Source organism: Lepidochelys kempii, chromosome 4 (genome assembly GCF_965140265.1).
Source record: "Lepidochelys kempii isolate rLepKem1 chromosome 4, rLepKem1.hap2, whole genome shotgun sequence".
Classification (NCBI taxonomy): Eukaryota; Metazoa; Chordata; order Testudines; family Cheloniidae; genus Lepidochelys; species Lepidochelys kempii.
In genome coordinates, this window is record NC_133259.1 from 58254417 (window position 1) to 58266592 (window position 12176).

At 42.6% G+C, this 12176-nt stretch overlaps 1 protein-coding gene across 9 annotated transcripts in view; it reads right to left on the bottom strand.

Moving 5' to 3' along the window:
* The window catches only part of FBXW7 (F-box and WD repeat domain containing 7), a 283629-nt gene that overhangs the window by 185236 nt on the left and 86217 nt on the right, over nt 1-12176 (bottom strand). The window contains exon 2 of one of the 9 annotated variants that reach the window (XM_073341354.1): nt 10433-10503. The exons of the other annotated variants lie outside the window; for them this stretch is intronic. The gene's annotated coding sequence lies outside the window, so the exon portion shown is untranslated. The remainder of the gene's footprint in view (nt 1-10432; nt 10504-12176) is intronic. 9 annotated transcript variants of the gene reach the window in all.

Genomic DNA, 12176 nt, shown 5'->3' on the forward strand with positions numbered 1-12176 from the left:
AGAGACTGGCTGCTAGACCTTAACAGCTAAAAACTTCAGAGTCCATCCCCACGGAGCATGTTGAAGCATCTCACAGCTCCTAAAAGAAAAGGAGTACTTGTGGCACCTTAGAGACTAACAAATTTATTTGAGCATAAGCTTTCATGACCTACAGCTCACTTCATTGGATGCATTCAGTGGAAAATACAGTGGGGAGATTTATATACATAGAGAACATGAAACAATGGGTGTTACCACACACACTGTAATGAAAGTGATCAGATAAGGTGAGCTATTACCAGCAGGAGAGCGGGGAGAGGGGGGTTGGGCGGGGGAGGAGGGAACCTTTTGTAGTGATAATCAAGGTGGGCCATTTCCAGCAGTTGACAAGAACATCTGAGGAACAGTGGGGGGTAGCGAGGGGGGGGGGGGAAATAAACATGGGGAAATAGTTTTACTTTGTGTAATGACCCATCCACTCCCAGTCTCTATTCAAGCCTAAGTTAATTGTATCCAATTTGCAAATTAATTCCAATTCAGCAGCCTCTTGTTGGAGTCTGTTTTTGAAGTTTTTTTTGTTGAAGAATTGCAACTTTTAGGTCTGTAATCGAGTGACCAAAGAGATTGAAGGGTTCTCCGACTGGCTTTTGAATGTTATAATTCTTGACGTCTGATTTGTGTCCATTTATTCTTTTACACAGAGACTGTCCAGTTTGACCAATGTACATGGCAGAGGGGCATTGCTGGCACGTGATGGCATATATCACATTGGTAGATGTGCAGGTGAACGAGCCTCTGATAGTGTGGCTGATGTAATTAGGCCCTATGATGGTGTCCCCTGAATAGATATGTGGACACAGTTGGCAACGGGCTTTGTTGCAGGATAGGTTCCTGGGTTAGTGGTTCTATTGTGTGGTGTGTGGTTGCTGGTGAGTATTTGCTTCAGGTTGGGGGGCTGTCTGTAAACAAGGACTGGCCTGTCTCCCAAGATCTGTGAAAGCGATGGGTCGTCCTTCAGGATAGGTTGTAGATCCTGGATGATGTGTTGGAGAGGTTTTAGTTGGGGGCTGAAGGTGACGGCTAGTGGCGTTCTGTTTTCTTTGTTGGGCCTGTCCTGTAGTAGGTAACTTCTGGGTGCTCTTCTGGCTCTGTCAATCTGTTTCTTCACTTCAGCAGGTGGGTACTGTAGTTGTAAGAATGCTTGATAGAGATCATGTAGGCATTTGTCTCTGTCTGAGGGGTTCAAGCAAATGTAGTTGTATCGTAGAGCTTGGCTGTAGACAATGGATCGTGTGGTGTGGTCTGATCAGACTGCACATCCACCATCCCCACATAGTGACTGTGCATGCTCTAACCCAGAGCTATGGGGGCTCAGAAGGACTTTCTCTGAGAAGACTGATCCCAACTGCTCTAGGTTGGGTGGGGCCAGGCACCAAAACGGTAAGCAGGAAGCCTATCTCTCATGCTCTTAATTACCCACACTGCATGGCTGCTAGCAGAAGAGAAGAGGAAGCTGCCTGATTCAAATATATAGGGACAAAAGCCAGAATGGGGGGGAAGGAAAAAAGCAGACTGTAATAACGAGTCTGGGAGCCGCTATGGTGGGGGAAGGACCCCGGGCTCATACAAATAATTGGGGAAAGAAGCAGACTAGGACTGGCTGAGCAAGGAGACAGGGACTGAGAAAGGGGAGAGAGATTGGATAGCAAGCCCAGAGGGTGGTTCTATGGTAAGAAGAAAGGGTACAACATTTTGCAAGGGACAGAAGGATAGCAGGAGAGTTTGCTGCCTTCTAGGAGCAAAGATTAAGGACACCACCACAAGAATAAGCAAGATTCTAAGATTGGTTCCTTTGGTGGTGATCTACATTGACATGAGTGACACCACATAAGGTACCATTCCACAGATTCTGGATTGGAAAGAATGCTGAAGGAGAGGAATATCCACATAATCATCTCAGAAATTCTTCCTGTTCCTCGAGCAAGAGGGAAAAAAAGAAGGCAGAAGATACTGGAGGTGAACAGATGGCTAAGTAGATGGCATAGGGAGGGAGGTTTTGATTTTGTGGAACACTGGAACACTTAATATGAAGAGAGGGGATTGTACAGTTCTGATACCCTCCATCTCAACAGAAGGGGTACTATTCTCTTGAGTGATAAATTAGTTATAGTAGTAAAGGAGGGCTGTAATCAACCATGAAGGGGGGTGAGGAGGTATAATTAAGCAATTGTGGTACAAACACCCGAATATGTAAACAGCCTCATGGCATCATGCATATTACAAATCCAAGTACTACATGGCATGCAAGGATCACATTTTTAATTGTTTAGATACTAACGTTAGGAGCGTGGTAATAAACAAGAGGCACTGGAGATATTAATGTATTAAAAGAAATAAATAGAAGTTTTTCTCACCCCCCACCCCGATACACACACAAACTCACTCTCCTGCTGGTAATAGCTCATCCAAACTGACCACTCTCCAAGTTTAAACTTGTGTGTGTATGGGGGTGTGGGGATGTGAGAAAACCTGGATTTGTGCTGGAAATGGCCCACCTTGATTATCATGCACATTGTAGGGAGAATGGTCACTTTGGATGAGCTATTACCAGCAGGATAGTGAGTTTGTGTGTGTGGTTTTTGGGAGGGGAGTGAGGGAGTGAGAGAACCTGGATTTGTGCAGGAAATGGCCCAACTTGATTATCATGCACATTGTGTAAAGAGTTGTCACTTTGGATGGGCTATCACCAGCAGGAGAGTGAATTTGTGTGGGGGGGGTGGAGGGTGAGAAAACCTGGATTTGTGCTGGAAATGGCCCAACCTGATGATCACTTTAGATAAGCTATTACCAGCAGGACAGTGGGGTGGGAGGAGGTATTGTTTCATATTCTCTGTGTGTATATAAAGTCTGCTGCAGTTTCCACGGTATGCATCCGATAAAGTGAGCTGTAGCTCACGAAAGCTCATGCTCAAATAAATTGGTTAGTCTCTAAGGTGCCACAAGTACTCCTTTTCTTTTTGCAATTACCTGTTGGTCATCGAAGATTAAAAATCACAAGAATGAGAACAGTTTGAATGCTTATGGATTAAAGATGGGGTACTGGTGGACATCTGTTACAGACAACTTAATTAGACTAGAATAATGGTTTTCAACCTGGGGTCCGCAGACTAAGATTTCCAAAGGGAATTCTTTTGAAAATCCTCCATTTGAAAATATTTAGGGGTCCAGAAATTAAAAAAGGTTGAAAACCACTGAACTAAAGGACAAAATCCTCATTAAATATCTATCCATAATATGTAGGAGGAAAAACATATCAAAGGTGACTATAATCTGAGGGAGATTTTGCTGGACATTTTATGCAGCCAGTAACAAAACTTCCTTAGAGTTTCTAAACAGAATAATTTTTAACACCAAATCCTGCACCCAACTCAATATTGGTCCTTATTCTGACAGACAAGAAAGAGCAATGATCACTGACCTAAACACTAACCGTTGCCGAGATATCAGTGATCATACACTCATAGAAATATAGGAGTGGAAGAGACCTCGATAGATCATCTAGTCCAATCTCCTGCATTGTGGCAGGACTAAGTATTATCTTCTAGACAATCCCTGACAGGTGTTTGTCTAACCTGTTCATAGAAATCTCCAATGACAGAGATTCCACAACCTCCTTAGATCATTTGTTCCAGCTCTTAACTACCCTTACAATTAGGAAGATTTTCCTAATCTCTAACCTATATCTCCCTTACTGCAATTTAAGCCCATTACTTCTTGTCCTGTCCTCAGTGGATAAAGAGAACAACCGATCCCTCTCCTCTTTATGACGACCTTTTACTTACTGGAAGATTTATCTTCTCTTCTCCAGACTAAACACACACCATTTTTTCAATCTTTCCCTGTAGGTCACGTTTTCTAGACCTTTACTCATTTTTGTTGCTCTCCTCTGGATTATCTCCAATTTGTCCACATCTTTCCCGAACTGTGGTGCCCAGAACTGGACATAGCATTCCAGTTGAGGTCTTATCAGCTCTGAGAAGAGTGGAAGAATTTTCTCTTGTATCTTGCTTACAAAATTTGTTGACTCACATTTAGTTTGTGATCCACTTCCTTTTCTGCCGTACACCATCTAAGGCAGTCACTACTTATTTGGTATTTGTGCAACTGATTATTCCTTCCGAAGTGTAGTACTTTGCATTTGTCCTGTTTTTCATCCTATTTATTTCAGACCATTTCTCCAGTTTATCAAGATCATTTTGAATTCTAATCCTGTCCACCTAAGTGCCTGTAACCCTTCCCAGCTTGGTATCAACTGCACTCTTTATAAGTGTACTTTCTTTGACATTATCCAAATCATTTATAAAGACATTGAATAGAATCAGACCCAGGACAGATCCCAGGAGGAAACCACTCAATATGCTCTTCCAGCCTGACTGTAAACCATTGATAATTCTCTGAGTTCAGTTTCTCTATCAATTGTGCACCCACCTTACAGTAGGTTAGTCTAGGCTATATTTCCTTAGTGTGCTTATGAGAAGGTCATGTGAGACAGTAACAAAAGCCTTACTTACATCTATTGCTTCCCCACATCCACAAGGCTTGTTACCATGTCAAAGAAGGATATTTGATTGCTATGACATATGTTCTTCACAAATCTATGTTGACTGTTACTTATCACCTTATTATCTTTTAGGTGTTTACTATCAATTATTTGATTATTCACTCCATTATCTTCCAGGTACCGAAGTTGAGCTGACTGGTCTGTAATTGTCCTTATTCCATTTTTTATCAATAGGTACTATACTTACCCTTGTCCAGTCCTCTGGGATCTCTCCTCTCTCTCCATGAGTTCTCAAAGAGAATTGCTAATGACTCAGACATCTCTTCAGCCTGTTCCTTAAGTATTCTAGGATGCATTCCGTCAGGCCCTGCTGGTGAAGACATCTAACTTGTCTAAATAATTCTTAACTTGTTCTTTCCCTATTTTAGCCTCAGATCCTACCCCATTTATACTCATGTTCACTATGTTAGTCGTCCAATCACTGCTAACCTTTTTCGTGAAAACTGAAACAAAAAAGGCATGATGTAGCTATATTTACTTTGTGGAAATAGAATGTCACAACTAGTAGTACCGGTAAATATATTTAGAACTTTAAAAGGGCCAGTTTTCCAAAGCTTAAAGCAATTATTGGCATAACTGACTGGGAACAAATTTAAAATGGAAACTTTAACAAAAATTGGAAATTGTTCAAGTACATTCTATTGGATGCCCAAAAAGCCATGGTTCCACAGACATTTAAAAACAAAAGTTATGCTGGGCAAGGAGCCAATCTGGCTAAAAAGAGATGTGAATGTGGTGATAAAACATAAATAAAATATATAAAGGATGCAAAAGAGGGGAAGTAAATGGCAATGAATATAAAGTTTAAAAAAATGCAGGTAACTGATAAGGGAAGTCAGGTATAGGTCCATCAGTACATGCAGACGCTAAACTTGTAAACAGTGATGTAGAAAAGGCAGGAATGTTAAATAGATATTTCTACTCTCTATTCAGAATGAGATACGAGGATGTAGCCAACCCATGTGATTTTGTAGATAAAATATTAAGATTACTATCTGTAACAAAGGAGCACATGAGGCAGAATCTGCCAAAATTAACATTTTCAAATAAACAGACCAAACAATTTACAACCAAGAGTCTTGAAGGAACTAACAAAGGAGCACTTTGAACAGCTGTTACTTTTTAACAAATCTTGAAAAACAAGGGACATTCCAAAGGACTGAGGACTGCCAATGTAGTTCCAATATTTAAAAACGGAGAAAAGGATGACCCAAGGAATTGTAGACCAGTTAGCCTGACGTTAATCCCAGGTAAAATAATGGAACCGTGAATTTGGGACTCTGTCAAAGAACTAGAGGCTACACAGCATGGTTTCATGGAAAGTCAGTCTTGTCAAACTTTTTTTTTTTTTTTTTTTTTTAACAGGGTTACAGACTGGTTGATAAAGGCAACTGTGTTTTCACACCATATATAGATTTCTCCAAGGCATCTTAGTATCACATGACATTTTGATTTTTTTTAAAAAAATGAATTATACAGAATTAACAGAATACACATTAGATGGATTAACAATTGGCTCACAGACAGATCTCAAAATGTAGTTGTTAATGGGGAGATCTCAATGAGCGGGATGAGATGTTATACCTACAGGATGAGAGACTGACTTAGAAAACAGTGACTTAGAGAAAGACATAGGCATAATCATAGGTACTTGCTTCAACATGAGCTGTCAGTGCAACACTCTGGCAAAAAAGCTAATGAGATCCTCAGATGTGTAAAAATGGGCAACATCAAGCAGAAGCATGGAAGTGATCTTGACCTTTGTACACAGAACTGGTAAGACCACTGCTAGAATACTGTATCCATTTCGGATGAATCACACTTTATGAAGGATGAAATACTGGAAGAGTTCAAAGGAGGGTCACAAAAATTATTAAAGAGTTGGAAAACATGTCTTACGATATGAGGCTTAAGGAGCTCAACCCATTCAGTTTATCGAGGAGAAGGTTGAGAAGTAACTTGAACCCGTTGTATAGGTTCTTATACATAGAAAAAAATATATGATAGTTGGGAATTGTTCAACCTTGCTGACAAAGGCATTGTGACAAATAAAGCAATTTCTTGTATATCCTTGGAAGACCTTACTAAATTAAGTTATTAAATTAACTATCTTTGGGGCCCATTGTATTAAATGCAAAGTTTATGTATTATCACGGGCCAGGACTGCATACAACTTCTCTGCGAGGGAGGCCTGGAAGTCCAGGAACTATATTGAAAGTGTGCCAGACAAGAATGGACTTCTGGAACAATGGGGTGAAGTAGATTTCCTGAGAAACACAAAGGGAGAAGTTAACAAATGCCTTCACCTCCGATTACACCAAAAAAAACAGCCTTTTGAAGCTACGCCCTGAAGAGTGAATGATTGTTTGCTGACTACCTGTTCTCAGAGACTGGAGATCAAAGGCTCGAGCTGTATAAAGAAACAGTTTGTGTTCTGGTTCCAAATCACAGGTAGTAATGAACCTGTAACAAAGAGAAAACCCAGCTGTGTGTTTTGAAGGACTGACACCTACCCAAGTCTAAAATTTAAGTTGGGGTGACTTCTGCTAAGCTTTTTAGCACACACGTAGGTTCTTTTATTGTTTTTAATGTGTTTTATCTGTAATGCTTTCACCTTTAGAATAAATGTCCTTACTTAGAAAGAGCAAGTGTGGTAACTTGTAACTGAGAGTAATTACACTGTTCATGGCCTCTAGAGAGAAAGCAAAGCACAGACACAGGACTGTTTGGCAGTCTGGCTTTCTGGGAATATCACAGTATAAATCAAGGAGTTGTGCTATCTTGACACCCTGGTCAGGAGATAGAAAGACACAGGTCTCTCCCCAAAAGAGGTAATGGCAGAGAAGCTCAGAGCCTAGAGTGGGTGCCGTTACGTTGCGCCCCACAATGCTTTATGGAAATATGCTTATGAATGCAAATATGACATGACTGGAATATGTTTTATGCTACAAATGTCACGTAACATATCTCTGCAAAGGTTATGATCTACTGAATACATTCATCCTATTTGTATGCATATATCATTTTTGTATTTGAAGTTATGAATATTGGCTATGTACTTGTTTAATTTTAAATAGCCTCAGTGAAGTAGTTGGTCAGCTTCCTAAGAAAAGACTATTCTCAGTTAGTGCCCAAACAAGAAACATTTAAGCCAACAATGAACTTGGAGACACCAATCCACAACTGAGCTTTCTCAGGAATGTAGCTTGGTTGGTAAGGAACTCAGTCATGCATGGACTTGCCCATGTGACTCCAAAACTCCATTTTTAACTGGGTTCTACACAGGGGGAGGGAGGGGTGTCCACCCACAAGAGAAAGTCTGTTTAAACCCCTGGGAGACCCCTCCATTTTGTCTTCAGCTAGCTCAAGAGATAGCCTCTCTATCCCAAAGGATAGCTGAAAGAAACTGGAACAAAGGACAGTAACCACAGGTGGTGTGAGTAATTGCTGAACCCAGCTTAGAAGGAGACTAGTCTGTAAAAAGAAGCTTACTGGAACATCACCGAGGGTGAGGTTTCATCTGTAATCACTTTCTTACTGTATTAGGCATAGACTTGCATGTTTTATATTGTTTGGTAATTTACTTTCTTCTGTCTGTTACTACTTGGAACCACTTAAATCCTACTTTTTGTATTTAATAAAATAATTTTTTATTTATTAACTAACCCAGAGTATGTATTAATACCTGGGGGGCCAAACAGCTTTGCATCTCTCTCTATCAGTGCTATAGAGGGCAAACAATTTATGAGTTCACCCCGCATAAGCTTTATAAAAGGTAAAACGGATTTATTTGGGGTTTGGACCCCACTGGGAGTTGGGCATCTGAGTGTTGGAGACAGGAACACTTCTTAAGCCGTTTTCAGTTAAGCCTGCAGCTTTTGTGGGATGTAGTTCAGACCTGGGTCTGTGTTTGCAGCAGGGAAGCATGTCTGGCTCAAACAAGGAAAGTTTCTGGAGTGCCAAGCTGGCAGGGAAAACAGGTTAGAAGTAATCTCAGCACATCAGCTGGTAGTTCCCAAGAGGGTTTCTGTGATGCAACCAATCACATGTGCCCTTGGTGGACTATGAGGGGGGGGAATACAGGTGCAGTTGCCTTTAACAGTGACATATATGTAGGTTTGCCAGACATCCAGTTTTCGACTGGAATGCCAGATCGAAAAGGGACCCTGGCGGCTCTGGTCTGCACAGCGGAGTGGGCCACGAAAAGTCCAGTTGGCCACAGCAGGGGAGGCAGGCTCCGTGCCCTGCATTGCACAGCTCCCAGGAAGCAGCCAGCATGTCCCTCTAGCTCCTAGGCAGAGGGGTGGCCGGAGGGCAGCCTGGGGAGATCCGCATGCTGCCCCCACCCACATGCACTGCAGCTCCAGGAACCACAGCCAATGGGAGCTGAGGAGGCAGCACCTGTGGGCAGGAGTGGCACGTGGAGACCCCTGGCTGCTCCTCTGCCTAGGAGCCAGAGGGACATGCCAGCCACTTCCCGGGAGCAGCGCAGACTTCCTCTGTCCCTGGGAAATGCTGGGGCCACCTGAGGTCAGCGCCACCCAGGGCCCGCACCCCAAACACCCACCCATGCCCCAAACCCCGTCCCAGCCCTGAAGCCCCTCCCACACTCCGAAGCCCCACCCCCCCCAGCCTGAAGCCCCTCCTACACACCAAACCCCTCATCCCTGGCCCCACCCCAGAGCCCACACCTCAACTCTCTGCCCCAGCCCGGAGCACCCTCCCACACTCCGAACCTCTCGGCCCAATCCCAGAGCTCACATCCCCAGCTGGAGTCCTCACCCTCTCCCGCACCCCAAACTCCTACCCCAATCCAGAGCCCTCTCCCAAACTCAAAATCCCTCAGCCCCATCCCCCAGCTCAGAGCCCCCTCCTGCATCCCAGATGCCCCCTTCACCCCAGAGTCCACACCCCCAGCCAGAACCCACACCCAAGCCCTGACCCCCCTCCCACACCCCAAACCGGAGGCCCCTCCCGCACCCCAAACCCCTCATCCCAACCCCACCCCAGAGCCCGCACTCCCAGCCAGCACCCTCACTCCCTCCTGCACCACAACCCCTTGTCCCAGCCTGGTGAAAATGAGCGAGTGTGGCGGATAGCAAGCAAACTTGCTGTATTCTGACAATTAGAGCCCTGTGCGGATACAAAATTTAAATCTGCAGATATAAATTGGTATCTGCAGAGCTGCAGGGCTCTAATGGGAACTGCAGCGAAGAAAGCAGCAATCTGATGGGCAACTGCTCCCAGGAGCCAGAACCCCAAGCCAGCAGTTCCTTTGGCTTGGGTGTACCGCCCAAGCCCTGCCCACTGGGGTGGGCACCAGGCTCATGGCAGCTGTCCCTGGACACGCTGGTGCAGTGGGTGGGACTGGTGCGGTACAGCCATGCTGGAGGAGCTGCTGGCATGGGGCATTGACTCCTGGGAGCGGCGGCCCAACAGGCTGTTGCTTTTGCTGCTGTGGTTCCCAATAGAGCCCTGCAGCTCCTGATTTATATCTGCAGATACAAATTTTATATTCATGCAGGGCTGTACTGACAATCAGAAGAGATGTGATGGTACACACGCACAAAGAGTGCGCCAGTAAAAAAAAAAAAAAAAAAAAGCAGCAAATATTTCAATAACCCAAATACTGAAAAAAGATTTTTACAATTGTAAATTTCCCCTGAAGGCCAACATCTTGTGCACGTTAAAAGTTAGCTCAGAGCAATTTTTTTTGTAGCCTAGAATTAAATGCTGATAAAAAAAGGATTCAAAATGCAAGTGCTGACACAACCTTAACTACAGCATTTTGCACTATAGAGCAGTACAGCTATAATTAAAAAGACAACTTACATCAAGTAAAAAGCTTCCCTGCAAGCCTTTTTAATGGATCAATACTTCACCACCATCAGCAACTCAACAGGCTAAGGGAAGAGATGGAAAAAATTAGGCTCGTTAAGCAATTAAGGAAAATAACTTGCCTGAATACAAGGGTCTTTTGAAGGCTCTGGAAAGCTGATTGTAAAAGATAACCCTGAATTTATTATTTACTTCTAGAATTAACCACAAAACATAGGGATTGCTTAACATCACATACGAATAAAAAAAATCCATGTCTGTTGTTCTGATTTTCTTGCATTACAGAGTGGCTGCAAAAAATTGTTAAAGATGCAATAAGAAAGCTGACTTAAAATTGGGGGCAATCACTATTAGAAAGCTGCAGAAGAGAAGCTCTAAATAACTGAAAATATATTAGGGAGAAAGCGGCAGTGTATATGACTCAATTTACAGAAATACAGTAAACTGAGTTTTTAAAGCAATCAGCAATATGGTAAGCACATATTGAACTAGCTCTCTTTTCCATAAATTTAGCAGTAAGATCTTTAAGGCAGAGAACCAATGAACTTTCACTATTCATTGCAGAAAAGACCTGAGATGTGCAGTTTGGTACCTGGTGATGTGAAACAGCCACAGCTAGAACAGGAAGATTTTTAAGCTACCTGTATATGTAAAGTTTCTTGAAGGGCCCGGCAATAGATCAAAATGAACTTGTAAGTTCCCTACTGTAGTGAAGGAGTCATCCAGAAATCTGAGGATTCTTCCACAGCATGGAATGATCACTTTCTGGTGACCCTGGCTAGATTTACACGTTCATCTGCCCCATGTCTATGGCAGCCTTTAGTAAAATTTGAAGGAAAGGCCACTGGAAGCTTTCATGGCAGCTAACCACGCTGCTTTTATTTTTATTTCTCTTCTCATTGAGGGGAATTATCTGGGCATTTCTGTGTTCTCTGAGCATACACTCTTACCTCAGGCAAATTGCCTCATTTTAAAATGCTTTAATTTTTCACTCTGTAGTTCTATTATTGCCAACAAGCTTAGTATTGTTCACTTACAAGATAGACAGAAAAGTGGCAGTACAGAATCTTCATTTTGGTTGGGAATAGCAAGGTACAAATGTTTATGTATGACAACTTTTTTTCTCTCCCTCTTTCTGTGGTGTGAGGAAGGGATTTTTCCATTTTATCTTCTTAGGATATGACCCTGCAAGCCCTTAGTAGCATTCAAGTAAATGTACTATACGCCCAAAATAGTGGTTTGCAGGATCAGGGCTTCCCAACAAAATTTTCAAAAATGACTACACGGATTTTGGATGCCCAAACCGGCACATTTTAAAGGGCTCGGATTTTCATGATGTGTCGAGAACCCATCCTTAGCTAATCAAGCCCCATAAAAATATCTCTGGGTAGGCACACATCGAAAATGTAGACTTAAGTTTGTATTCGGCTACATCTTTTACATTTTGTAAGGCACTGCCAATGGTATACCCTCATCTGGAATATTGTCTTCATTTTTCATCACCTCATTTCAGAAAAGGTATTGCAAAAATAGAGATGGTTCAGAGGTGGGCACAATGAATGGCACGTGGACGTGGAAAAATCTTCTATACAAAGACATCAAAAACAATGAGGCTGCTGAAGTTAGAGAGGAGACATGATAGAGAGATATACAAAATAATTAACAATTCAAAATGTAAATCAGGCACTCTAATTTACCTGCTCAAACTTCAAGGAGATTATCAATGAAACTGAACAGC